The following is a 27,976-nucleotide window of genomic DNA, read 5'->3' on the forward strand; positions in this document are numbered from 1 at the left end:
TTACCTCTCGTTTTCAAGTATGTCCTGGGCACAGAGTAAAACAAATAGTACATGGTTACAAGTACAGTTACATACATGAACAGGGTATACATTATATACAAGACATTGCGTGCACAGTTAAAGAAAATGTATATTATGAGCGTATGAAACAGTTACAGTTTTGCATTTGTGTGTGTGAGTGTGTATTGCATGTTTTTTTAAAACACCTTATCTGTATAGAAAAAAAGCCTTCTTTTAGTAATGTACAGTTACAATATGAACATGTCCCCATCTCATCTCATCCACCTGACTCTGGATACGAAACATCCATGTATTCTTTTGTAACTTTTGTTCAATTTTCATACAATTTGCTTGCTCCATTTCAGAAAAATGAAATCTTTCAAATGGAAATAATTTGGAAACCGCTGTAACAAACAACACTGTACATGCTTATAGGTATATACATGCTCAGGGGTCGGTTTATGGATCTGTACACAATTATACATTGCCCACTTCGGCCATTTTAATTCCCCCTTTTTAAATTATTGTTACCAATATACATTTTGTGTGTGTGTGTGTGTGTGTGTTTGTGTGATGGGGTAGGTGGCGGTACTCAATGGCCGTGGCAATCTCGTCCTGAGTCCTGGTGACTGGAAATCATCATAATATAATAAATTGATTGAGTATGATTATAATTACTACAAATGTTCAAATAAAACCAAAATGTCGGCTAAGAAATGATATTGAAGCAATTTATGTTCATAAGTATGTAGGTGTGTATGTATAACTTTCCCCGACTAGCGCATTCTCTTCTTGCAATATTTCAATTGACATGCGCAATGAATACAATTCTTACAGTCACTTCCATTATCCTTTCTGTTTTCGGAATTGAATTAGCAAGAGATGGGTTTGCGCAAGTCTAAAATCAATGGGGGGAAATAAAATGACATTTCTGTCAACAGTAACTTAAGATATGAACAAAAAAAGAATCAGCTTTCTTTCCCTGACCGGGAATCGAACGCGGGCCGCGGCGGTGAGAGCGCCGAATCCTAACCACTAGACAACCAGGGAAGATGCCTAGTATGGCGACAAAGGGTCTACTTACTGGGCTCCGATGATTCAACTCTCCTTCTCACCCAATCATCCACAGCCCTGGACATTCAGCTGTGTCTGATAACTGGGATTCAGCAGTGCAAGTTCCCAGACAGATTTGCCCTGCAGAAAGTGAAGCAGCCAGCACTGACGCACTTTCATGTAAGAGGGGAATTAGCTCACATGGTAGAGCGCTTGCTTTGCATGTAAGAGGTAGCGGGATCGATGCCCGCATTCTCCAATTTTTTGGTGTGTAGTCAGTAGGGCCAGGCCTTCCAGACATTCTACTTTTACATGAGATCACTGATTGATATGATGACTTCACTGAAGCCTGTTAGTGCTATTGATTGTAGCAAATACTCTCTTTTGTTTACCTTGCTGCGTTTGCCAATACAGTGAACAAGAAAAGGAAAAATTCAACATTTTAAAGTGTTTCAAGCATTATAATATATACTAGATTGTACTAGATTGAAGGGATGCCCCAGATTTTACAGTGTTTACAGTTTGCACTTATTCCCATGAAGTCTTATATTGTATTCCCCCAGACTCTCTGAAAATTCACCTTTTCAAGGAAGCTTATCTGGCCTATCTCTAACATTGTGCTTCAGATCCGCTCCAGACACCTGTCCAAAAATCATGCATAGCCGAAATAGCTCAGTTGGGAGAGCGTTAGACTGAAGATCTAAAGGTCCCTGGTTCGATCCCGGGTTTCGGCAGATGATTTTGTCAATACCAGCAGCGGTTTATTGAGCAACCTTTACATTATTTAGAATCATAATAATAATAATAATAATAACAATTTGTCACCATATGACTTCTGATTCAGTTCAACCATTTTGTAAGAGATACCAAAGAATGAATGCAACGTACAGTATGAAACAATAGCATTAAAAATCAGTGTTGCACATATAGGTATTGGCAAAATGATACAATAAGTGAGAGCAAGCAAAGTGGATTGTGTGCTGTATTTTGTTTATATGAGGCGGGCATCAAAATAACTAAACTATTGCTAGGTTTTTTACTCTCTGAAAGCTCTGAGATATCAAGACAGGTGAATAGTTCCTCCACCAGAGCTCCAAGAGACACCGGCTTCAGCGCGAAGAAGACATACATAAAACCGTCTTGCATTATTGGCGATACTGCTGTGCTTGTGACCATAGCATTAAACATCAACAGTTCACAGACTGGTGTTGGTCAAAATATTTAATGAGCAAATGGCAGCAAAGTTGGATGTGTTCTGCATGTTGTTTCTATTTTCTGATGACAGAAATGGTCACAAAATGGATACACATAGTATCTTGTTATGTATAGACTTAGACTGTAAGCTCTTCGGGGGAGCAGCAACTCTTTTTCCGGATCTTTCCTTTTATGTCTGTAGCGCTTTTTACCATTATGTTTCCTATAATTTTCCCATGATGTCTCTTATTATTATATCCATGACAGATGTACTGTAGGATACTGTATCCCTAGCCATATATTTATTATATTCCAGTTTTGTCACTTGTATTATTGCTGTGAAGCGCTATGTATATTCCCCTTATGGTGACAAACTGGATAATATTTCCATTATGTCTCCTATTATTTTCCCATGGTATCTATTATTATTATTATTATTAATATTATTTTTAATAATATTATTATTATTATATCCATGCAGAATGTAGGATAGTGTCATCTAAAAGCACATATTGATTAAATGGTTGAAAATGATGCCTCCGTTTTTTGCCAAGATTGTCTTGACACTTACACCCCAAAACTTCAATAGAGCCACACTTAAAAGACATCATCATTCTTTTTGATTCAAATGTACTTTTATGGTGCAGAAGCTGCATGCTGCCTGTGCCTTCAGTGTATGCATTTGTCAGTGTGTCTCTATCTGCCTCTCTGTCTCTTAATGGCCAGTCAGCCTGTGTGATGATGTCAGCATATGTCTGTGATGTTAGAGACGCATTGTGACATCATCACATATACTGGCTGCTAGGTGAAGAGAGAGAGAGAGAGAGAGAGAGAGAGAGAGAGAGAGAGGGAGAGAGAGGGAGAGAGAGGGAGAGAGAGAGAGAGAGAGACAGAGAGAGAGAGAGAGAGAGAGAGAGAGAGAGAGAGAGAGAGAGAGAGAGGCTCCTCCCTCCCATGCAAATGAATGGAGTGAGAGGAGAGGAGAGGAGCAGAGGGACAGAAGCCTGTGCTGCTTCTGCTGTTAATGGGACAGGTTTTGGGGCGCTGTTTCTTGCTCTATCTCCCTCCCACCCACTCTCTCAGGGGTAGAAAGTTTTCAAGTGAGAGAGGAAAGGAAGGGTAAATGGAAGCTGAGGAGAGCTGGTCCTGTCCCTCTTGTTGGTAAAGAGGGTGCATCCACAAAGAGGTAAGGAGATAGGTTTATTTTAATTCAAGAAGGAGTGCCTGGTGGCGAAGCTGGCGTGCCCTGTCACACTACAGACCCCTCTGTGCGTGTGTGCGCGTGTGTGCGCGTGTGTGTGCCTGTGTCTGCAGGGGGTATCAGTCCCATCCATAGATAACAGGGGTGCTGCCGCTGCTGCTGCTGCTGCTCATATTTTAGCAATAGGCACATCCCTTTGGTGTTAATTAGTGTTTGCAGTTCCATCTTTTTGGCTTTTGTGTGTGCATTTTGCATTTGTGTGTGTGAGTGTGCATTTTATTTATTTATAAAATATTTTACCAGGAAGTAATACATTGAGAGTTACCTCTCGTTTTCAAGTATGTCCTGGGCACAGAGTAAAACAAATAGTACATGGTTACAAGTACAGTTACATACATGAACAGGGTATACATTATATACAAGACATTGCGTGCACAGTTAAAGAAAATGTATATTATGAGCGTATGAAACAGTTACAGTTTTGCATTTGTGTGTGTGAGTGTGTATTGCATGTTTTTTTAAAACACCTTATCTGTATAGAAAAAAAGCCTTCTTTTAGTAATGTACAGTTACAATATGAACATGTCCCCATCTCATCTCATCCACCTGACTCTGGATACGAAACATCCATGTATTCTTTTGTAACTTTTGTTCAATTTTCATACAATTTGCTTGCTCCATTTCAGAAAAATGAAATCTTTCAAATGGAAATAATTTGGAAACCGCTGTAACAAACAACACTGTACATGCTTATAGGTATATACATGCTCAGGGGTCGGTTTATGGATCTGTACACAATTATACATTGCCCACTTCGGCCATTTTAATTCCCCCTTTTTAAATTATTGTTACCAATATACATTTTGTGTGTGTGTGTGTGTGTGTGTTTGTGTGATGGGGTAGGTGGCGGTACTCAATGGCCGTGGCAATCTCGTCCTGAGTCCTGGTGACTGGAAATCATCATAATATAATAAATTGATTGAGTATGATTATAATTACTACAAATGTTCAAATAAAACCAAAATGTCGGCTAAGAAATGATATTGAAGCAATTTATGTTCATAAGTATGTAGGTGTGTATGTATAACTTTCCCCGACTAGCGCATTCTCTTCTTGCAATATTTCAATTGACATGCGCAATGAATACAATTCTTACAGTCACTTCCATTATCCTTTCTGTTTTCGGAATTGAATTAGCAAGAGATGGGTTTGCGCAAGTCTAAAATCAATGGGGGGAAATAAAATGACATTTCTGTCAACAGTAACTTAAGATATGAACAAAAAAAGAATCAGCTTTCTTTCCCTGACCGGGAATCGAACGCGGGCCGCGGCGGTGAGAGCGCCGAATCCTAACCACTAGACAACCAGGGAAGATGCCTAGTATGGCGACAAAGGGTCTACTTACTGGGCTCCGATGATTCAACTCTCCTTCTCACCCAATCATCCACAGCCCTGGACATTCAGCTGTGTCTGATAACTGGGATTCAGCAGTGCAAGTTCCCAGACAGATTTGCCCTGCAGAAAGTGAAGCAGCCAGCACTGACGCACTTTCATGTAAGAGGGGAATTAGCTCACATGGTAGAGCGCTTGCTTTGCATGTAAGAGGTAGCGGGATCGATGCCCGCATTCTCCAATTTTTTTGGTGTGTAGTCAGTAGGGCCAGGCCTTCCAGACATTCTACTTTTACATGAGATCACTGATTGATATGATGACTTCACTGAAGCCTGTTAGTGCTATTGATTGTAGCAAATACTCTCTTTTGTTTACCTTGCTGCGTTTGCCAATACAGTGAACAAGAAAAGGAAAAATTCAACATTTTAAAGTGTTTCAAGCATTATAATATATACTAGATTGTACTAGATTGAAGGGATGCCCCAGATTTTACAGTGTTTACAGTTTGCACTTATTCCCATGAAGTCTTATATTGTATTCCCCCAGACTCTCTGAAAATTCACCTTTTCAAGGAAGCTTATCTGGCCTATCTCTAACATTGTGCTTCAGATCCGCTCCAGACACCTGTCCAAAAATCATGCATAGCCGAAATAGCTCAGTTGGGAGAGCGTTAGACTGAAGATCTAAAGGTCCCTGGTTCGATCCCGGGTTTCGGCAGATGATTTTGTCAATACCAGCAGCGGTTTATTGAGCAACCTTTACATTATTTAGAATCATAATAATAATAATAATAATAACAATTTGTCACCATATGACTTCTGATTCAGTTCAACCATTTTGTAAGAGATACCAAAGAATGAATGCAACGTACAGTATGAAACAATAGCATTAAAAATCAGTGTTGCACATATAGGTATTGGCAAAATGATACAATAAGTGAGAGCAAGCAAAGTGGATTGTGTGCTGTATTTTGTTTATATGAGGCGGGCATCAAAATAACTAAACTATTGCTAGGTTTTTTACTCTCTGAAAGCTCTGAGATATCAAGACAGGTGAATAGTTCCTCCACCAGAGCTCCAAGAGACACCGGCTTCAGCGCGAAGAAGACATACATAAAACCGTCTTGCATTATTGGCGATACTGCTGTGCTTGTGACCATAGCATTAAACATCAACAGTTCACAGACTGGTGTTGGTCAAAATATTTAATGAGCAAATGGCAGCAAAGTTGGATGTGTTCTGCATGTTGTTTCTATTTTCTGATGACAGAAATGGTCACAAAATGGATACACATAGTATCTTGTTATGTATAGACTTAGACTGTAAGCTCTTCGGGGGAGCAGCAACTCTTTTTCCGGATCTTTCCTTTTATGTCTGTAGCGCTTTTTACCATTATGTTTCCTATAATTTTCCCATGATGTCTCTTATTATTATATCCATGACAGATGTACTGTAGGATACTGTATCCCTAGCCATATATTTATTATATTCCAGTTTTGTCACTTGTATTATTGCTGTGAAGCGCTATGTATATTCCCCTTATGGTGACAAACTGGATAATATTTCCATTATGTCTCCTATTATTTTCCCCATGGTATCTATTATTATTATTATTATTAATATTATTTTTAATAATATTATTATTATTATATCCATGCAGAATGTAGGATAGTGTCATCTAAAAGCACATATTGATTAAATGGTTGAAAATGATGCCTCCGTTTTTTGCCAAGATTGTCTTGACACTTACACCCCAAAACTTCAATAGAGCCACACTTAAAAGACATCATCATTCTTTTTGATTCAAATGTACTTTTATGGTGCAGAAGCTGCATGCTGCCTGTGCCTTCAGTGTATGCATTTGTCAGTGTGTCTCTATCTGCCTCTCTGTCTCTTAATGGCCAGTCAGCCTGTGTGATGATGTCAGCATATGTCTGTGATGTTAGAGACGCATTGTGACATCATCACATATACTGGCTGCTAGGTGAAGAGAGAGAGAGAGAGAGAGAGAGAGAGAGAGAGAGAGAGGGAGAGAGAGGGAGAGAGAGGGAGAGAGAGAGAGAGAGAGACAGAGAGAGAGAGAGAGAGAGAGAGAGAGAGAGAGAGAGAGAGAGAGAGGCTCCTCCCTCCCATGCAAATGAATGGAGTGAGAGGAGAGGAGAGGAGCAGAGGGACAGAAGCCTGTGCTGCTTCTGCTGTTAATGGGACAGGTTTTGGGGCGCTGTTTCTTGCTCTATCTCCCTCCCACCCACTCTCTCAGGGGTAGAAAGTTTTCAAGTGAGAGAGGAAAGGAAGGGTAAATGGAAGCTGAGGAGAGCTGGTCCTGTCCCTCTTGTTGGTAAAGAGGGTGCATCCACAAAGAGGTAAGGAGATAGGTTTATTTTAATTCAAGAAGGAGTGCCTGGTGGCGAAGCTGGCGTGCCCTGTCACACTACAGACCCCTCTGTGCGTGTGTGCGCGTGTGTGCGCGTGTGTGCGCGTGTGTGTGCCTGTGTCTGCAGGGGTATCAGTCCCATCCATAGATAACAGGGGTGCTGCCGCTGCTGCTGCTGCTGCTCATATTTTAGCAATAGGCACATCCCTTTGGTGTTAATTAGTGTTTGCAGTACCATCTTTTTGGCTTTTGTGTGTGCATTTTGCATTTGTGTGTGTGAGTGTGCATTTTATTTATTTATAAAATATTTTACCAGGAAGTAATACATTGAGAGTTACCTCTCGTTTTCAAGTATGTCCTGGGCACAGAGTAAAACAAATAGTACATGGTTACAAGTACAGTTACATACATGAACAGGGTATACATTATATACTGTACAAGACATTGCGTGCACAGTTAAAGAAAATGTATATTATGAGCGTATGAAACAGTTACAGTTTTGCATTTGTGTGTGTGAGTGTGTATTGCATGTTTTTTTAAAACACCTTATCTGTATAGAAAAAAAGCCTTCTTTTAGTAATGTACAGTTACAATATGAACATGTCCCCATCTCATCTCATCCACCTGACTCTGGATACGAAACATCCATGTATTCTTTTGTAACTTTTGTTCAATTTTCATACAATTTGCTTGCTCCATTTCAGAAAAATGAAATCTTTCAAATGGAAATAATTTGGAAACCGCTGTAACAAACAACACTGTACATGCTTATAGGTATATACATGCTCAGGGGTCGGTTTATGGATCTGTACACAATTATACATTGCCCACTTCGGCCATTTTAATTCCCCCTTTTTAAATTATTGTTACCAATATACATTTTGTGTGTGTGTGTGTGTGTTTGTGTGATGGGGTAGGTGGCGGTACTCAATGGCCGTGGCAATCTCGTCCTGAGTCCTGGTGACTGGAAATCATCATAATATAATAAATTGATTGAGTATGATTATAATTACTACAAATGTTCAAATAAAACCAAAATGTCGGCTAAGAAATGATATTGAAGCAATTTATGTTCATAAGTATGTAGGTGTGTATGTATAACTTTCCCCGACTAGCGCATTCTCTTCTTGCAATATTTCAATTGACATGCGCAATGAATACAATTCTTACAGTCACTTCCATTATCCTTTCTGTTTTCGGAATTGAATTAGCAAGAGATGGGTTTGCGCAAGTCTAAAATCAATGGGGGGAAATAAAATGACATTTCTGTCAACAGTAACTTAAGATATGAACAAAAAAAGAATCAGCTTTCTTTCCCTGACCGGGAATCGAACGCGGGCCGCGGCGGTGAGAGCGCCGAATCCTAACCACTAGACAACCAGGGAAGATGCCTAGTATGGCGACAAAGGGTCTACTTACTGGGCTCCGATGATTCAACTCTCCTTCTCACCCAATCATCCACAGCCCTGGACATTCAGCTGTGTCTGATAACTGGGATTCAGCAGTGCAAGTTCCCAGACAGATTTGCCCTGCAGAAAGTGAAGCAGCCAGCACTGACGCACTTTCATGTAAGAGGGGAATTAGCTCACATGGTAGAGCGCTTGCTTTGCATGTAAGAGGTAGCGGGATCGATGCCCGCATTCTCCAATTTTTTTGGTGTGTAGTCAGTAGGGCCAGGCCTTCCAGACATTCTACTTTTACATGAGATCACTGATTGATATGATGACTTCACTGAAGCCTGTTAGTGCTATTGATTGTAGCAAATACTCTCTTTTGTTTACCTTGCTGCGTTTGCCAATACAGTGAACAAGAAAAGGAAAAATTCAACATTTTAAAGTGTTTCAAGCATTATAATATATACTAGATTGTACTAGATTGAAGGGATGCCCCAGATTTTACAGTGTTTACAGTTTGCACTTATTCCCATGAAGTCTTATATTGTATTCCCCCAGACTCTCTGAAAATTCACCTTTTCAAGGAAGCTTATCTGGCCTATCTCTAACATTGTGCTTCAGATCCGCTCCAGACACCTGTCCAAAAATCATGCATAGCCGAAATAGCTCAGTTGGGAGAGCGTTAGACTGAAGATCTAAAGGTCCCTGGTTCGATCCCGGGTTTTCGGCAGATGATTTTGTCAATACCAGCAGCGGTTTATTGAGCAACCTTTACATTATTAGAATCATAATAATAATAATAATAATAACAATTTGTCACCATATGACTTCTGATTCAGTTCAACCATTTTGTAAGAGATACCAAAGAATGAATGCAACGTACAGTATGAAACAATAGCATTAAAAATCAGTGTTGCACATATAGGTATGGCAAAATGATACAATAAGTGAGAGCCAGCAAAGTGGATTGTGTGCTGTATTTTGTTTATATGAGGCGGGCATCAAAATAACTAAACTATTGCTAGGTTTTTTACTCTCTGAAAGCTCTGAGACATCAAGACAGGTGAATAGTTCCTCCACCAGAGCTCCAAGAGACACGGCTTCAGCGCGAAGAAGACATACATAAAACCGTCTTGCATTATTGGCGTACTGCTGTGCTTGTGACCATAGCATTAAACATCAACAGTTCACAGACTGTGTTGGTCAAAATATTTAATGAGCAAATGGCAGCAAAGTTGGATGTGTTCTGCATGTTGTTTCTATTTTCTGATGACAGAAATGGTCACAAAATGGATACACATAGTATCTTGTTATGTATAGACTTAGACTGTAAGCTCTTCGGGGAGCAAGCAACTCTTTTTCCGGATCTTTCCTTTTATGTCTGTAGCGCTTTTTACCATTATGTTTCCTATAATTTTCCCATGATGTCTCTTATTATTATATCCATGACAGATGTACTGTAGGATACTGTATCCCTAGCCATATATTTATTATATTCCAGTTTTGTCACTTGTATTATTGCTGTGAAGCGCTATGTATATTCCCCTTATGTGACAAACTGGATAATATTTCCATTATGTCTCCTATTATTTTCCCATGGTATCTATTATTATTATTATTATTAATATTATTTTTAATAATATTATTATTATTATATCCATGCAGATGGTAGGATAGTGTCATCTAAAAGCACATATTGATTAAATGGTTGAAAATGATGCCTCCGTTTTTTGCCAAGATTGTCTTGACACTTACACCCCAAAACTTCAATAGAGCCACACTTAAAAGACATCATCATTCTTTTTGATTCAAATGTACTTTTATGGTGCAGAAGCTGCATGCTGCCTATGCCTTCAGTGTATGCATTTGTCAGTGTGTCTCTATCTGCCTCTCTGTCTCTTAATGGCCAGTCAGCCTGTGTGATGATGTCAGCATATGTCTGTGATGTTAGAGACGCATTGTGACATCATCACATAATAGTGGCTGCTAGGTGAAGAGAGAGAGAGAGAGAGAGGAGAGAGAGAGAGAGAGAGAGAGGAGAGAGGGAGAGAGAGAGGAGAGAGAGAGAGAGAAGAGAGAGAGAGAGGAGAGAGAGAGAGATGAGAGAGAGAGAGAGAGAGAGAGAAAGAGAGAGAGAGGGCTCCTCCCTCCCATGCAAATGAATGGAGTGAGAGGAGAGGAGAGGAGAGGAGCAGAGGGACAGAAGCCTGTGCTGCTTCTGCTGTTAATGGGACAGGTTTTGGGGCGCTGTTTCTTGCTCTATCTCCCTCCCACCCACTCTCTCAGGGGTAGAAAGTTTTCAAGTGAGAGAGGAAAGGAAGGGTAAATGGAAGCTGAGGAGAGCTGGTCCTGTCCCTCTTGTTGGGTAAAGAGGGTGCATCCACAAAGAGGTAAGGAGATAGGTTTATTTTAATTCAAGAAGGAGTGCCTGGTGGCGAAGCTGGCGTGCCCTGTCACACTACAGACCCCTCTGTGCGTGTGTGCGCGTGTGTGCGCGGTGTGTGTGCCTGTGTCTGCAGGGGGTATCAGTCCCATCCATAGATAACAGGGGTGCTGCCGCTGCTGCTGCTGCTGCTCATATTTTAGCAATAGGCACATCCCTTTGGTGTTAATTAGTGTTTGCAGTACCATCTTTTTGGCTTTTGTGTGTGCATTTTGCATTTGTGTGTGTGAGTGTGCATTTTATTTATTTATAAAATATTTTTACCAGGAAGTAATACATTGAGAGTTACCTCTCGTTTTCAAGTATGTCCTGGGCACAGATTGTAAAACAAATAGTACATGGTTACAAGTACAGTTACATACATGAACAGGGTATACATTATATACAAGACATTGCGTGCACAGTTAAAGAAAATGTATATTATGAGCGTATGAAACAGTTACAGTTTTGCATTTGTGTGTGTGAGTGTGTATTGCATGTTTTTTAAAACACCTTATCTGTATAGAAAAAAAGCCTTCTTTTAGTAATGTACAGTTACAATATGAACATGTCCCCATCCTCATCTCATCCACCTGACTCTGGATACGAAACATCCATGTATCTTTTGTAACTTTTGTTCAATTTTCATACAATTTGCTTGCTCCATTTCAGAAAAATGAAATCTTTCAAATGGAAATAATTTGGAAACCGCTGTAACAAACAACATGTACATGCTTATAGGTATATACATGCTCAGGGGTCGGTTTATGGATCTGTACACAATTATACATTGCCCACTTCGGCCCATTTTTAATTCCCCCTTTTTAAATATTGTTACCAATATACATTTCTGTGTGTGTGTGTGTGTGTGTGTGTTTGTGTGATGGGGTAGGTGGCGGTACTCAATGGCCGTGGCAATCTCGTCCTGAGTCCTGGTGACTGAAATCATCATAATATAATAAATTGATTGAGTATGATTATAATTACTACAAATGTTCAAATAAAACCAAAATGTCGGCTAAGAAATGATATTGAAGCAATTTATGTTCATAAGTCTGTAGGTGTGTATGTATAACTTTCCCCGACTAGCGCATTCTCTTCTTGCAATATTTCAATTGACATGCGCAATGAATACAATTCTTACAGTCACTTCCATTATCCTTTCTGTTTTCGGAATTGAATTAGCAAGAGATGGGTTTGCGCAAGTCTAAAATCAATGGGGGGAAATAAAATGACATTTCTGTCAACAGTAACTTAAGATATGAACAAAAAAAGAATCAGCTTTCTTTCCCTGACCGGGAATCGAACGCGGGCCGCGGCGGTGAGAGCGCCGAATCCTAACCACTAGACAACCAGGGAAGATGCCTAGTATGGCGACAAAGGGTCTACTTACTGGGCTCCGATGATTCAACTCTCCTTCTCACCCAATCATCCCACAGCCCTGGACATTCAGCTGTGTCTGATAACTGGGATTCAGCAGTGCAAGTTCCCAGACAGATTTGCCCTGCAGAAAGTGAAGCAGCCAGCACTGACGCACTTTCATGTAAGAGGGGAATTAGCTCACATGGTAGAGCGCTTGCTTTGGCATGTAAGAGGTAGCGGGATCGATGCCCGCATTCTCCAAGTTTTTTGGTGTGTAGTCAGTAGGGCCAGCCTTCCAGACATTCTACTTTTACATGAGATCACTGATTGATATGATGACTTCACTGAAGCCTGTTAGTGCTATTGATTGTAGCAAATACTCTCTTTTGTTTACCTTGCTGCGTTTGCCAATACAGTGAACAAGAAAAGGAAAAATTCAACATTTTAAAGTGTTTCAAGCATTATAATATATACTAGATTGTACTAGATTGAAGGATGCCCCAGATTTTACAGTGTTTACAGTTTGCACTTATTCCCATGAAGTCTTATATTGTATTCCCCCAGACTCTCTGAAATTCACCTTTCAAGGAAGCTTATCTGCCTATCTCTAACATTGTGCTTCAGATCCGCTCCAGGACACTGTCCAAAAATCATGCATAGCCGAAATAGCTCAGTTGGGAGAGCGTTAGACTGAAGATCTAAAGGTCCCTGGTTCGATCCCGGGTTCGGCAGATGATTTGTCAAACCAGCAGCGGTTTATTGAGCAACCTTTACATTATTTAGATCATAATAATAATAATAATAATAATAACAATTTGTCACCATATGACTTCTGATTCAGTTCAACCATTTTGTAAGAGATACCAAAGAATGAATGCAACGTACAGTATGAAACAATAGCATTAAAAATCAGTGTTGCACATATAGGTATTGGCAAAATGATACAATAAGTGAGAGCAAGCAAAGTGGATTGTGTGCTGTATTTTGTTTATATGAGGCGGGCATCAAAATAACTAAACTATTGCTAGGTTTTTTACTCTCTGAAAGCTCTGAGACATCAAGACAGGTGAATAGTTCCTCCACCAGAGCTCCAAGAGACACCGGCTTCAGCGCGAAGAAGACATACATAAAACCGTCTTGCATTATTGGCGATACTGCTGTGCTTGTGACCATAGCATTAAACATCAACAGTTCACAGACTGGTGTTGGTCAAAATATTTAATGAGCAAATGGCAGCAAAGTTGGATGTGTTCTGCATGTTGTTTCTATTTTCTGATGACAGAAATGGTCACAAAATGGATACACATAGTATCTTGTTATGTATAGACTTAGACTGTAAGCTCTTCGGGGGAGCAGCAACTCTTTTTTCCGGATCTTTCCTTTTATGTCTGTAGCGCTTTTTACCATTATGTTTCCTATAATTTTCCCATGAATGTCTCTTATTATTATATCCATGACAGATGTACTGTAGGATACTGTATCCCTAGCCATATATTTATTATATTCCAGTTTTGTCACTTGTATTATTGCTGTGAAGCGCTATGTATATTCCCCTTATGGTGACAAACTGGATAATATTTCCATTATGTCTCCTATTATTTTCCCATGGTATCTATTATTATTATTATTATTATTATTAATATTATTTTTAAATAATATTATTATTATTATATCCATGCAGAATGTAGGATAGTGTCATCTAAAAGCACATATTGATTAAATGGTTGAAAATGATGCCTCCGTTTTTTTGCCAAGATTGTCTTGACACTTACACCCCAAAACTTCAATAGAGCCACACTTAAAAGACATCATCATTCTTTTTGATTCAAATGTACTTTTATGGTGCAGAAGCTGCATGCTGCCCTGTGCCTTCAGTGTATGCATTTGTCAGTGTGTCTCTATCTGCCTCTCTGTCTCTTAATGGCCAGTCCAGGCCTGTGTGATGATGTCAGCATATGTCTGTGATGTTAGAGACGCATTGTGACATCATCACATATACTGGCTGCTAGGTGAAGAGAGAGAGAGAGAGAGAGGAGAGAGAGAGAGAGAGAGAGAGAGAGAGAGGGAGAGAGAGGGAGAGAGAGGGAGAGAGAGAGAGAGAGAGACAGAGAAAGAGAGAGGAGAGAGAGAGAGAGAGAGAGAGAGAGAGAGAGAGAGGCTCCTCCCTCCCATGCAAATGAATGGAGTGAGAGGAGAGGAGAGGAGAGGAGCAGAGGGACAGAAGCCTGTGCTGCTTCTGCTGTTAATGGGACAGGTTTTGGGGCGCTGTTTCTTGCTCTATCTCCCTCCCACCGACTCTCTCAGGGGGTAGAAAGTTTTCAAGTGAGAGAGGAAAGGAAGGGTAAATGGAAGCTGAGGAGAGCTGGGTCCTGTTCCCTCTTGTTGGTAAAGAGGGTGCATCCACAAAGAGGTAAGGAGATAGGTTTATTTTAATTCAAGAAGGAGTGCCTGGTGGCGAAGCTGGCGTGCCCTGTCACACTACAGACCCCTCTGTGCGTGTGGTGCGCGTGTAGTGCGCGTGTGTGCGCGTGTGTGTGCCTGTGTCTGCAGGGGGTATCAGTCCCATCCATAGATAACAGGGGTGCTGCCGCTGCTGCTGCTGCTCATATTTTAGCAATAGGCACATCCCTTTGGTGTTAATTAGTGTTTGCAGTACCATCTTTTTGGCTTTTGTGTGTGCATTTTGCATTTGTGTGTGTGAGTGTGCATTTTATTTATTATAAAATATTTTACCAGGAAGTAATACATTGAGAGTTACCTCTCGTTTTCAAGTATGTCCTGGGCACAGAGTAAACAAATAGTACATGGTTACAAGTACAGTTACATACATGAACAGGGTATACATTATATACTGTACAAGACATTGCGTGCACAGTTAAAGAAAATGTATATATGAGCGTATGAAACAGTTACAGTTTTGCATTTGTGTGTGTGAGTGTGTATTGCATGTTTTTTAAAACACCTTATCTGTATAGAAAAAAAGCCTTCTTTTAGTAATGTACAGTTACAATATGAACATGTCCCCATCTCATCTCATCCACCTGACTCTGGATACGAAACATCCATGTATTCTTTTGTAACTTTTGTTCAATTTTCATACAATTTGCTTGCTCCATTTCAGAAAAATGAAATCTTTCAAATGGAAATAATTTGGAAACCGCTGTAACAAACAACACTGTACATGCTTATAGGTATATACATGCTCAGGGGTCGGTTTATGGATCTGTACACAATTATACATTGCCCACTTCGGCCATTTTAATTCCCCCTTTTTAAATTATTGTTACCAATATACATTTTGTGTGTGTGTGTGTGTGTGTGTTTGTGTGATGGGGTAGGTGGCGGTACTCAATGGCCGTGGCAATCTCGTCCTGAGTCCTGGTGACTGGAAATCATCATAATATAATAAATTGATTGAGTATGATTATAATTACTACAAATGTTCAAAATAAAACCAAAATGTCGGCTAAGAAATGATATTGAAGCAATTTATGTTCATAAGTATGTAGGTGTGTATGTATAACTTTCCCCGACTAGCGCATTCTCTTCTTGCAATATTTCAATTGACATGCGCAATGAATACAATTCTTACAGTCACTTCCATTATCCTTTCTGTTTTCGGAATTGAATTAGCAAGAGATGGGTTTGCGCAAGTCTAAAATCAATGGGGGGAAATAAAATGACATTTCTGTCAACAGTAACTTAAGATATGAACAAAAAAAGAATCAGCTTTCTTTCCCTGACCGGGAATCGAACGCGGGCCGCGGCGGTGAGAGCGCCGAATCCTAACCACTAGACAACCAGGGAAGATGCCTAGTATGGCGACAAAGGGTCTACTTACTGGGCTCCGATGATTCAACTCTCCTTCTCACCCAATCATCCACAGCCCTGGACATTCAGCTGTGTCTGATAACTGGGATTCAGCAGTGCAAGTTCCCAGACAGATTTGCCCTGCAGAAAGTGAAGCAGCCAGCACTGACGCACTTTCATGTAGAGGGGAATTAGCTCACATGGTAGAGCGCTTGCTTTGCATGATAAGAGGTAGCGGGATCGATGCCCGCATTCTCCAAGTTTTTTGGATGTGTAGTCAGTAGGGCCAGGCCTTCCAGACATTCTACTTTTACATGAGATCACTGATTGATATGATGACTTCACTGAAGCCTGTTAGTGCTCATTGATTGTAGCAAATACTCTCTTTTGTTTACCTTGCTGCGTTTGCCAATACAGTGAACAAGAAAAGGAAAAAATTCAACATTTTAAAGTGTTTCAAGCATTATAATATATACTAGATTGTACTAGATTGAAGGGATGCCCCAGATTTTACAGTGTTTACAGTTTTGCACTTATTCCCATGAAGTCTTATATTGTATTCCCCCAGACTCTCTGAAAATTCACCTTTTCAAGAAGCTTATCTGGCCTATCTCTAACATTGTGCTTCAGATCCGCTCCAGACACCTGTCCAAAAATCATGCATAGCCGAAATAGCTCAGTTGGGAGAGCGTTAGACTGAAGATCTAAAGGTCCCTGGTTCGATCCCGGGTTTCGGCAGATGATTTTGTCAATACCAGCAGCGATTTATTGAGCAACCTTTACATTATTTAGAATCATAATAATAATAATAATAATAACAATTTGTCACCCATATGACCTTCTGATTCAGTTCAACCATTTTGTAAGAGATACCAAAGAATGAATGCAACGTACAGTATGAAACAATAGCATTAAAAATCAGTGTTGCACATATAGGTATTGGCAAAATGATACAATAAGTGAGAGCAAGCAAAGTGGATTGTGTGCTGTATTTTGTTTATATGAGGCGGGCATCAAAATAACTAAACTATTGCTAGGTTTTTTACTCTCTGAAAGCTCTGAGACATCAAGACAGGTGAATAGTTCCTCCACCAGAGCTCCAAGAGACACCGGCTTCAGCGCGAAGAAGACATACATAAAACCGTCTTGCATTATTGGCGATACTGCTGTGCTTGTGACCATAGCATTAAACATCAACAGTTCACAGACTGGTGTTGGTCAAAATATTTAATGAGCAAATGGCAGCAAAGTTGGATGTGTTCTGCATGTTGTTTCTATTTTCTGATGACAGAAATGGTCACAAAATGGATACACATAGTATCTTGTTATGTATAGACTTAGACTGTAAGCTCTTCGGGGGAGCAGCAACTCTTTTTCCGGATCTTTCCTTTTATGTCTGTAGCGCTTTTTACCATTATGTTTCCTATAATTTTCCCATGATGTCTCTTATTATTATATCCATGACAGATGTACTGTAGGATACTGTATCCCTAGCCATATATTTATTATATTCCAGTTTGTCACTTGTATTATTGCTGTGAAGCGCTATGTATATTCCCCTTATGGTGACAAACTGGATAATATTTCCATTATGTCTCCTATTATTTTCCCATGGTATCTATTATTATTATTATTATTAATATTATTTTTAATAATATTATTATTATTATATCCATGCAGAATGTAGGATAGTGTCATCTAAAAGCACATATTGATTAAATGGTTGAAAATGATGCCTCCGTTTTTTGCCAAGATTGTCTTGACACTTACACCCCAAAACTTCAATAGAGCCACACTTAAAAGACATCATCATTCTTTTTGATTCAAATGTACTTTTATGGTGCAGAAGCTGCATGCTGCCTGTGCCTTCAGTGTATGCATTTGTCAGTGTGTCCTCTATCTGCCTCTCTGTCTCTTAATGGCCAGTCAGCCTGTGTGATGATGTCAGCATATGTCTGTGATGTTAGAGACGCATTGTGACATCATCACATATACTGGCTGCTAGGTGAAGAGAGAGAGAGAGAGAGAGAGAGAGAGAGAGAGAGAGGGAGAGAGAGGAGAGGGAGAGAGAGAGAGAGAGAGAGAGAGAGAGAGAGAGAGAGAGAGAGAGAGAGAGAGAGAGAGAGAGAGAGAGAGGAGAGGCTCCTCCCTCCCATGCAAATGAATGGAGTGAGAGGAGAGGAGAGGAGAGGAGAGGAGCAGAGGGACAGAAGCCTGTGCTGCTTCTGCTGTTAATGGGACAGGTTTTGGGGCGCTGTTTCTTGCTCTATCTCCTCCCACCCACTCTCTCAGGGGTAGAAAGTTTTCAAGTGAGAGAGGAAAGGAAGGGTAAATGGAAGCTGAGGAGAGCTGGTCCTGTCCCTCTTGTTGGTAAAGAGGGTGCATCCACAAAGAGGTAAGGAGATAGGTTTATTTTAATTCAAGAAGGAGTGCCTGGTGGCGAAGCTGGCGTGCCCTGTCACACTACAGACCCCTCTGTGCGTGTGTGCGCGTGTGTGCGCGTGTGTGTGCCTGTGTCTGCAGGGGGTATCAGTCCCATCCATAGATAACAGGGGTGCTGCCGCTGCTGCTGCTGCTGCTCATATTTTAGCAATAGGCACATCCCTTTGGTGTTAATTAGTGTTTGCAGTACCATCTTTTGGCTTTTGTGTGTGCATTTTGCATTTGTGTGTGTGAGTGTGCATTTTATTTATTTATAAAATATTTTACCAGGAAGTAATACATTGAGAGTTACCTCTCGTTTCAAGTATGTCCTGGGCACAGAGTAAAACAAATAGTACATGGTTACAAGTACAGTTACATACATGAACAGGGTATACATTATATACAAGACATTGCGTGCACAGTTAAAGAAAATGTATATTATGAGCGTATGAAACAGTTACAGTTTTGCATTTGTGTGTGTGAGTGTGTATTGCATGTTTTTTTTAAAACACCTTATCTGTATAGAAAAAAGCCTTCTTTTAGTAATGTACAGTTACAATATGAACATGTCCCCATCTCATCTCATCCACCTGACTCTGGATACGAAACATCCATGTATTCTTTTGTAACTTTTGTTCAATTTTCATACAATTTGCTTGCTCCATTTCAGAAAATGAAATCTTTCAAATGGAAATAATTTGGAAACCGCTGTAACAAACAACACTGTACATGCTTATAGGTATATACATGCTCAGGGGTCGGTTTATGGATCTGTACACAATTATACATTGCCCACTTCGGCCATTTTAATTCCCCCTTTTTAAATTATTGTTACCAATATACATTTTGTGTGTGTGTGTGTGTGTGTGTGTTTGTGTGATGGGGTAGGTGGCGGTACTCAATGGCCGTGGCAATCTCGTCCTGAGTCCTGGTGACTGAAATCATCATAATATAATAAATTGATTGAGTATGATTATAATTACTACAAATGTTCAAATAAAACCAAAATGTCGGCTAAGAAATGATATTGAAGCAATTTAATGTTCATAAGTATGTAGGTGTGTATGTATAACTTTCCCCGACTAGCGCATTCTCTTCTTGCAATATTTCAATTGACATGCGCAATGAATACAATTCTTACAGTCACTTCCATTATCCTTTCTGTTTTCGGAATTGAATTAGCAAGAGATGGGTTTGCGCAAGTCTAAAATCAATGGGGGGAAATAAAATGACATTTCTGTCAACAGTAACTTAAGATATGAACAAAAAAGAATCAGCTTTCTTTCCCTGGACCGGGGAATCGAACGCGGGCCGCGGCGGTGAGGAGCGCCGAATCCTAACCACTAGACAACCAGGGAAGATGCCTAGTATGGCGACAAAGGGGTCTACTTACTGGGCTCCGATGATTCAACTCTCCTTCTCACCCAATCATCCACAGCCCTGGACATTCAGCTGTGTCTGATAACTGGGATTCAGCAGTGCAAGTTCCCAGACAGATTTGCCCTGCAGAAAGTGAAGCAGCCAGCACTGACGCACTTTCATGTAAGAGGGGAATTAGCTCACATGGTAGAGCGCTTTGCTTTGCATGTAAGAGGTAGCGGGATCGATGCCCGCATTCTCCAAGTTTTTTGGTGTGTAGTCAGTAGGGCCAGCCTTCCAGACATTCTACTTTTACATGAGATCACTGATTGATATGATGACTTCACTGAAGCCTGTTAGTGCTATTGATTGTAGCAAATACTCTCTTTTGTTTACCTTGCTGCGTTTGCCAATACAGTGAACAAGGAAAAGGAAAAATTCAACATTTTAAAGTGTTTCAAGCATTATAATATATACTAGATTGTACTAGATTGAAGGGATGCCCCAGATTTTACAGTGTTTACAGTTTGCACTTATTCCATGAAGTCTTATATTGTTATTCCCCCCAGACTCTCTGAAAATTCACCTTTTCAAGGAAGCTTATCTGGCCTATCTCTAACATTGTGCTTCAGATCCGCTCCAGACACCTGTCCAAAAATCATGCATAGCCGAAATAGCTCAGTTGGTGAGAGCGTTAGACTGAAGATCTAAAGGTCCCTGGTTCGATCCCGGGTTTCGGCAGATGATTTTGTCAATACCAGCAGCGGTTTATTGAGCAACCTTTACATTATTTAGAATCATAATAATAATAATAATAATAACAATTTGTCACCATATGACTTCTGATTCAGTTCAACCATTTTGTAAGATGATACCAAAGAATGAATGCAACGTACAGTATGAAACAATAGCATTAAAAATCAGTGTTGCACATATAGGTATTGGCAAAATGATACAATAAGTGAGAGCAAGCAAAGTGGATTGTGTGCTGTATTTTGTTTATATGAGGCGGGCATCAAATAACTAAACTATTGCTAGGTTTTTTACTCTCTGAAAGCTCTGAGACATCAAGACAGGTGAATAGTTCCTCCACCAGAGCTCCAAGAGACACCGGCTTCAGCGCGAAGAAGACATACATAAAACCGTCTTGCAATTATTGGCGATACTGCTGTGCTTGTGACCATAGCATTAAACATCAACAGTTCACAGACTGGTGTTGGTCAAAATATTTAATGAGCAAATGGCAGCAAAGTTGGATGTGTTCTGCATGTTGTTTCTATTTTCTGATGACAGAAATGGTCACAAAATGGATACACATAGTATCTTGTTATGTATAGACTTAGACTGTAAGCTCTTCGGGGGAGCAGCAACTCTTTTTCCGGATCTTTCCTTTTATGTCTGTAGCGCTTTTTACCATTATGTTTCCTATAATTTTCCCATGATGTCTCTTATTATTATATCCATGACAGATGTACTGTAGGATACTGTATCCCTAGCCATATATTTATTATATTCCAGTTTTGTCACTTGTATTATTGCTGTGAAGCGCTATGTATATTCCCCTTATGGTGACAAACTGGATAATATTTCCAATTATGTCTCCTATTATTTTCCCATGGTATCTATTATTATTATTATTATTAATATTATTTTTAATAATATTATTATTATTATATCCATGGCAGAATGTAGGATAGTGTCATCTAAAAGCACATATTGATTAAATGGTGAAAATGATGCCTCCGTTTTTTGCCAAGATTGTCTTGACACTTACACCCCAAAACTTCAATAGAGCCACACTTAAAAGACATCATCATTCTTTTGATTCAAATGTACTTTTATGGTGCAGAAGCTGCATGCTGCCTGTGCTTTCAGTGTATGCATTTGTCAGTGTGTCTCTATCTGCCTCTCTGTCTCTTAATGGCCAGTCAGCCTGTGTGATGATGTCAGCATATGTCTGTGATGTTAGAGACGCATTGTGACATCATCACATATACTGGCTGCTAGGTGAAGAGAGAGAGAGAGAAAGAGAGAGAGAGAGAGGGAGAGAGAGAGAGAGGAGAGAGAGAGAGAGAGAGAGAGAGAGAGAGAGAGAGAGAGAGAGAGAGGCTCCTCCCCTCCCATGCAAATGAATGGAGTGAGAGGAGAGGAGAGGAGAGGAGAGGAGCAGAGGGACAGAAGCCTGTGCTGCTTCTGCTGTTAATGGGACAGGTTTTTGGGGCGCTGTTTCTTGCTCTATCTCCCTCCCACCCACTCTCTCAGGGGTAGAAAGTTTTCAAGTGAGAGAGGAAAGGAAGGGTAAATGGAAGCTGAGGAGAGCTGGTCCTGTCCCTCTTGTTGGTAAAGAGGGTGGCATCCACAAAGAGGTAAGGAGATAGGTTTATTTTAATTCAAGAAGGAGTGCCTGGTGGCGAAGCTGGCGTGCCCTGTCACACTACAGACCCCTCTGTGCGTGGTGTGCGCGTGTGTGCGCGTGTGTGCGCGTGTGTGTGCCTGTGTCTGCAGGGGGTATCAGTCCCCATCCATAGATAACAGGGGTGCTGCCGCTGGCTGCTGCTGCTGCTCATATTTTTAGCACTAGGCACATCCCTTTGGTGTTAATTAGTGTTTGCAGTACCATCTTTTTGGCTTTGTGTGTGCATTTTGCATTTGGTGTGTGAGTGTGCATTTTATTTATTTATAAAATATTTTACCAGGAAGTAATACATTGAGAGTTACCTCTCGTTTTCAAGTATGTCCTGGGCACAGAGTAAAACAAATAGTACATGGTTACAAGTACAGTTACATACATGAACAGGGTATACATTATATACAAGACATTGCGTGCACAGTTAAAGAAAATGTATATTATGAGCGTATGAAACAGTTACAGTTTTGCATTTGTGTGTGTGAGTGTGTATTTGCATGTTTTTTTAAAAACACCTTATCTGTATAGAAAAAAAAAGCCTTCTTTTAGTAATGTACAGTTACAATATGAACATGTCCCCATCTCATCTCATCCACCTGACTCTGGATACGAAACATCCATGTATTCTTTTTGTAACTTTTGTTCAATTTTCATACAATTTGCTTGCTCCATTTCAGAAAAATGAAATCTTTCAAATGGAAATAATTTGGAAACCGCTGTAACAAACAACACTGTACATGCTTATAGGTATATACATGCTCAGGGGTCGGTTTATGGATCTGTACACAATTATACATTGCCCACTTCGGCCATTTAATTCCCCCTTTTTAAATTATTGTTACCCAAATATACATTTTGTGTGTGTGTGTGTGTGTGTGTGTTTGTGTGATGGGGTAGGTGGCGGGTTACTCAATGGCCGTGGCAATCTCGTCCTGAGTCCTGGTGACTGGAAATCATCATAATATAATACATTGATTGAGTATGATTATAATTACTACAAATGTTCAATAATAAACCAAATGTCGGCTAAGAAATGATATTGAAGCAATTTATGTTCATAAGTATGTAGGTGTGTATGTATAACTTTCCCGACTAGCGCATTCTCTTCTTGCAATATTTCAATTGACATGCGCAATGAATACAATTCTTACAGTCACTTCCATTATCCTTTCTGTTTTCGGAATTGAATTAGCAAGAGATGGGTTTGCGCAAGTCTAAAATCAATGGGGGGAAATAAAATGACATTTCTGTCAACAGTAACTTAAGATATGAACAAAAAAGAATCAGCTTTCTTTCCCTGACCGGGAATCGAACGCGGGGCCGCGGCGGTGAGAGCGCCGAATCCTAACCACTAGACAACCAGGGAAGATGCCTAGTATGGCGACAAAGGGTCTACTTACTGGGCTCCGATGATTCAACTCCTCCTTCTCACCCAATCATCCACAGCCCTGGACATTCAGCTGTGTCTTGCAAGTTCCCAGACAGATTTGCCCTGCAGAAAGTGAAGCAGCCAGCACTGACGCACTTTCATGTAAGAGGGGAATTAGCTCACATGGTAGAGCGCTTGCTTTGCATGTAAGAGGTAGCGGATCGATGCCCGCATTCTCCAAGTTTTTTGGTGTGTAGTCAGTAGGGCCAGGCCTTCCAGACATTCTACTTTTACATGAGATCACTGATTGATATGATGACTTCACTGAAGCCTGTTAGTGCTATTGATTGTAGCAAATACTCTCTTTGTTTACCTTGCTGCGTTTGCCAATACAGTGAACAAGAAAGGAAAAATTCAACATTTTAAAGTGTTTCAAGCATTATAATATATACTAGATTGTACTAGATTGAAGGGATGCCCCAGATTTTACAGTGTTTACAGTTTGCACTTATTCCATGAAGTCTTATATTGTATTCCCCCAGACTCTCTGAAAATTCACCTTTTCAAGGAAGCTTATCTGGCCTATCTCTAACATTGTGCTTCAGATCCGCTCCAGACACCTGTCCAAAAATCATGCATAGCCGAAATAGCTCAGTTGGGAGAGCGTTAGACTGAAGATCTAAAGGTCCCTGGTTCGATCCCGGGTTTCGGCAGATGATTTTGTCAATACCAGCAGCGGTTTATTGAGCAACCTTTACATTATTTAGAATCATAATAATAATAATAATAATAACAATTTGTCACCATATGACTTCTGATTCAGTTCAACCATTTTGTAAGAGATACCAAAGAATGAATGCAACGTACAGTATGAAACAATAGCATTAAAAATCAGTGTTGCACATATAGGTATTGGCAAAATGATACAATAAGTGAGAGCCAGCAAAGTGGATTGTGTGCTGTATTTTGTTTATATGAGGCGGGCATCAAAATAACTAAACTATTGCTAGGTTTTATACTCTCTGAAAGCTCTGAGACATCAAGACAGGTGAATAGTTCCTCCACCAGAGCTCCAAGAGACACCGGCTTCAGCGCGAAGAAGACATACATAAAACCGTCTTGCATTATTGGCGATACTGCTGTGCTTGTGACCATAGCATTAAACATCAACAGTTCACAGACTGGTGTTGGTCAAAATATTTAATGAGCAAATGGCAGCAAAGTTGGATGTGTTCTGCATGTTGTTTCTATTTTCTGATGACAGAAATGGTCACAAAATGGATACACATAGTATCTTGTTATGTATAGACTTAGACTGTAAGCTCTTCGGGGGAGCAGCAACTCTTTTTCCGGATCTTTCCTTTTATGTCTGTAGCGCTTTTTACCATTATGTTTCCTATAATTTTCCCATGATGTCTCTTATTATTATATCCATGACAGATGTACCTGTAGGATACTGTATCCCTAGCCATATATTTATTATATTCCAGTTTTGTCACTTGTATTATTGCTGTGAAGCGCTATGTATATTCCCCTTATGGTGACAAACTGGATAATATTTCCATTATGTCTCCTATTATTTTCCCATGGTATCTATTATTATTATTATTATTAATATTATTTTTAATAATATTATTATTATTATATCCATGCAGAATGTAGGATAGTGTCATCTAAAGCACATATTGATTAAATGGTTGAAATGATGCCTCCGTTTTTTGCCAAGATTGTCTTGACACTTACACCCCAAAACTTCAATAGAGCCACACTTAAAAGACATCATCATTCTTTTTGATTCAAATGTACTTTTATGGTGCAGAAGCTGCATGCTGCCTGTACCTTCAGTGTATGCATTTGTCAGTGTGTCTCTATCTGCCTCTCTGTCTCTTAATGGCCAGTCAGCCTGTGTGATAATGTCAGCATATGTCTGTGATGTTAGAGACGCATTGTGACATCATCACATATACTGGCTGCTAGGTGAAGAGAGAGAGAGAGAGAGAGAGAGAGAGAGAGAGAGAGAGAGGGAGAGAGAGGGAGAGGGAGAGAGAGAGAGAGAGAGAGAGAGAGAGAGAGAGAGAGAGAGAGAGAGAGAGAGAGGCTCCTCCCTCCCATGCAAATGAATGGAGTGAGAGGAGAGGAGAGGAGAGGAGCAGAGGGACAGAAGCCTGTGCTGCTTCTGCTGTTAATGGGACAGGTTTTGGGGCGCTGTTTCTTGCTCTATCTCCCTCCCACCCACTCTCTCAGGGGTAGAAAGTTTCAAGTGAGAGAGGAAAGGAAGGGTAAATGGAAGCTGAGGAGAGCTGGTCCTGTCCCTCTTGTTGGTAAAGAGGGTGCATCCACAAAGAGGTAAGGAGATAGGTTTATTTTAATTCAAGAAGGAGTGCCTGGTGGCGAAGCTGGCGTGCCCTGTCACACTTACAGACCCCTCTGTGCGTGTGTGCGCGTGTGTGCGCGTGTGTGTGCCTGTGTCTGCAGGGGGTATCAGTCCCATCCATAGATAACAGGGGTGCTGCCGCTGCTGCTGCTGCTGCTGCATATTTTAGCAATAGGCACATCCCTTTGGTGTTAATTAGTGTTTGCAGTACCATCTTTTTGGCTTTTGTGTGTGCATTTTGCATTTGTGTGTGTGAGTGTGCATTTTATTTATGTATAAAATATTTTACCAGGAAGTAATACATTGAGAGTTACCTCTCGTTTTCAAGTATGTCCTGGGCACAGAGTAAAACAAATAGTAACATGGTTACAAGTACAGTTACATACATGAACAGGGTATACATTATATACAAGGACATTGCGTGCACAGTTAAAGAAAATGTATATTATGAGCGTATGAAACAGTTACAGTTTTGCATTGTGTGTGTGAGTGTGTATTGCATGTTTTTTTAAAACACCTTATCTGTATAGAAAAAAGCCTTCTTTTAGTAATGTACAGTTACAATATGAACATGTCCCCATCTCATCTCATCCACCTGACTCTGGATACGAAACATCCATGTATTCTTTTGTAACTTTTGTTCAATTTTCATACAATTTGCTTGCTCCATTTCAGAAAAATGAAATCTTTCAAATGGAAATAATTTGGAAACCGCTGTAACAAACAACACTGTACATGCTTATAGGTATATACATGCTCAGGGGTCGGTTTATGGATCTGTACACAATTATACATTGCCCACTTCGGCCATTTTAATTCCCCCTTTTTAAATTATTGTTACCAATATACATTTTGTGTGTGTGTGTGTGTGTGTTTGTGTGATGGGGTAGGTGGCGGTACTCAATGGCGTGGCAATCTCGTCCTGAGTCCTGGTGACTGGAAATCATCATAATATAATAAATTGATTGAGTATGATTATAATTACTACAAATGTTCAAATAAAACCAAAATGTCGGCTAAGAAAATGATATTGAAGCAATTTATGTTCATAAGTATGTAGGTGTGTATGTATAACTTTCCCCGACTAGCGCATTCTCTTCTTGCAATATTTCAATTGACATGCGCAATGAATACAATTCTTACAGTCACTTCCATTATCCTTTCTGTTTTCGGAATTGAATTAGCAAGAGATGGGTTTGCGCAAGTCTAAAATCAATGGGGGAAATAAAATGACATTTCTGTCAACAGTAACTTAAGATATGAACAAAAAAAGAATCAGCTTTCTTTCCCTGACTGGGAATCGAACGCGGGCCGCGGCGGTGAGAGCGCCGAATCCTAACCACTAGACAACCAGGGAAGATGCTAGTATGGCGACAAAGGGTCTACTTTACTGGGCTCCGATGATTCAACTCTCCTTCTCACCCAATCATCCACAGCCCTGGACATTCAGCTGTGTCTGATAACTGGGATTCAGCAGTGCAAGTTCCCAGACAGATTTGCCCTGCAGAAGTGAAGCAGCCAGCACTGACGCACTTTCATGTAAGAGGGGAATTAGCTCACATGGTAGAGCGCTTGCTTTGCATGTAAGCGGTAGCGGGATCGATGCCCGCATTCTCCAATTTTTTTGGTGTGTAGTCAGTAGGGCCAGGCCTTCCAGACATTCTACTTTTACATGAGATCACTGATTGATATGATGACTTCACTGAAGCCTGTTAGTGCTATTGATTGTAGCAAATACTCTCTTTTGTTTACCTTGCTGCGTTTGCCAATACAGTGAACAAGAAAAGGAAAAATATTCAACATTTTAAAGTGTTTCAAGCATTATAATATATACTAGATTGT

General features: G+C 40.2%; 11 non-coding genes across 11 annotated transcripts; 7 read left to right on the forward strand and 4 right to left on the reverse strand.

Annotated features, from left to right (window-relative positions):
- Positions 1-978: 978 nt before the first annotated feature.
- On the reverse strand, positions 979-1,050 carry TRNAE-CUC (transfer RNA glutamic acid (anticodon CUC)). The gene has a single exon. It is a non-coding gene; the product is annotated as a tRNA-Glu (tRNA).
- Positions 1,051-1,714: 664 nt separating this feature from the next.
- Positions 1,715-1,787, forward strand: TRNAF-GAA (transfer RNA phenylalanine (anticodon GAA)). The gene has a single exon. It is a non-coding gene; the product is annotated as a tRNA-Phe (tRNA).
- Positions 1,788-4,747: 2,960 nt separating this feature from the next.
- On the reverse strand, positions 4,748-4,819 carry TRNAE-CUC (transfer RNA glutamic acid (anticodon CUC)). Its single transcript has one exon. It is a non-coding gene; the product is annotated as a tRNA-Glu (tRNA).
- Positions 4,820-5,484: 665 nt separating this feature from the next.
- On the forward strand, positions 5,485-5,557 carry TRNAF-GAA (transfer RNA phenylalanine (anticodon GAA)). Its single transcript has one exon. It is a non-coding gene; the product is annotated as a tRNA-Phe (tRNA).
- Positions 5,558-8,526: 2,969 nt separating this feature from the next.
- TRNAE-CUC (transfer RNA glutamic acid (anticodon CUC)) lies at positions 8,527-8,598 on the reverse strand. Its single transcript has one exon. It is a non-coding gene; the product is annotated as a tRNA-Glu (tRNA).
- A 665-nt stretch (positions 8,599-9,263) lies between these two features.
- On the forward strand, positions 9,264-9,337 carry TRNAF-GAA (transfer RNA phenylalanine (anticodon GAA)). Its single transcript has one exon. It is a non-coding gene; the product is annotated as a tRNA-Phe (tRNA).
- Positions 9,338-13,050: 3,713 nt separating this feature from the next.
- TRNAF-GAA (transfer RNA phenylalanine (anticodon GAA)) lies at positions 13,051-13,122 on the forward strand. Its single transcript has one exon. It is a non-coding gene; the product is annotated as a tRNA-Phe (tRNA).
- A 3,744-nt stretch (positions 13,123-16,866) lies between these two features.
- Positions 16,867-16,939, forward strand: TRNAF-GAA (transfer RNA phenylalanine (anticodon GAA)). Its single transcript has one exon. It is a non-coding gene; the product is annotated as a tRNA-Phe (tRNA).
- Positions 16,940-20,651: 3,712 nt separating this feature from the next.
- Positions 20,652-20,725, forward strand: TRNAF-GAA (transfer RNA phenylalanine (anticodon GAA)). Its single transcript has one exon. It is a non-coding gene; the product is annotated as a tRNA-Phe (tRNA).
- A 2,959-nt stretch (positions 20,726-23,684) lies between these two features.
- Positions 23,685-23,757, reverse strand: TRNAE-CUC (transfer RNA glutamic acid (anticodon CUC)). Its single transcript has one exon. It is a non-coding gene; the product is annotated as a tRNA-Glu (tRNA).
- Positions 23,758-24,400: 643 nt separating this feature from the next.
- TRNAF-GAA (transfer RNA phenylalanine (anticodon GAA)) lies at positions 24,401-24,473 on the forward strand. The gene has a single exon. It is a non-coding gene; the product is annotated as a tRNA-Phe (tRNA).
- The last annotated feature ends 3,503 nt before the right edge of the window (positions 24,474-27,976 follow it).

Source organism: Ascaphus truei, unplaced genomic scaffold, assembly GCF_040206685.1.
Source record: "Ascaphus truei isolate aAscTru1 unplaced genomic scaffold, aAscTru1.hap1 HAP1_SCAFFOLD_1073, whole genome shotgun sequence".
Lineage (NCBI taxonomy): Eukaryota > Metazoa > Chordata > Amphibia > Anura > Ascaphidae > Ascaphus > Ascaphus truei.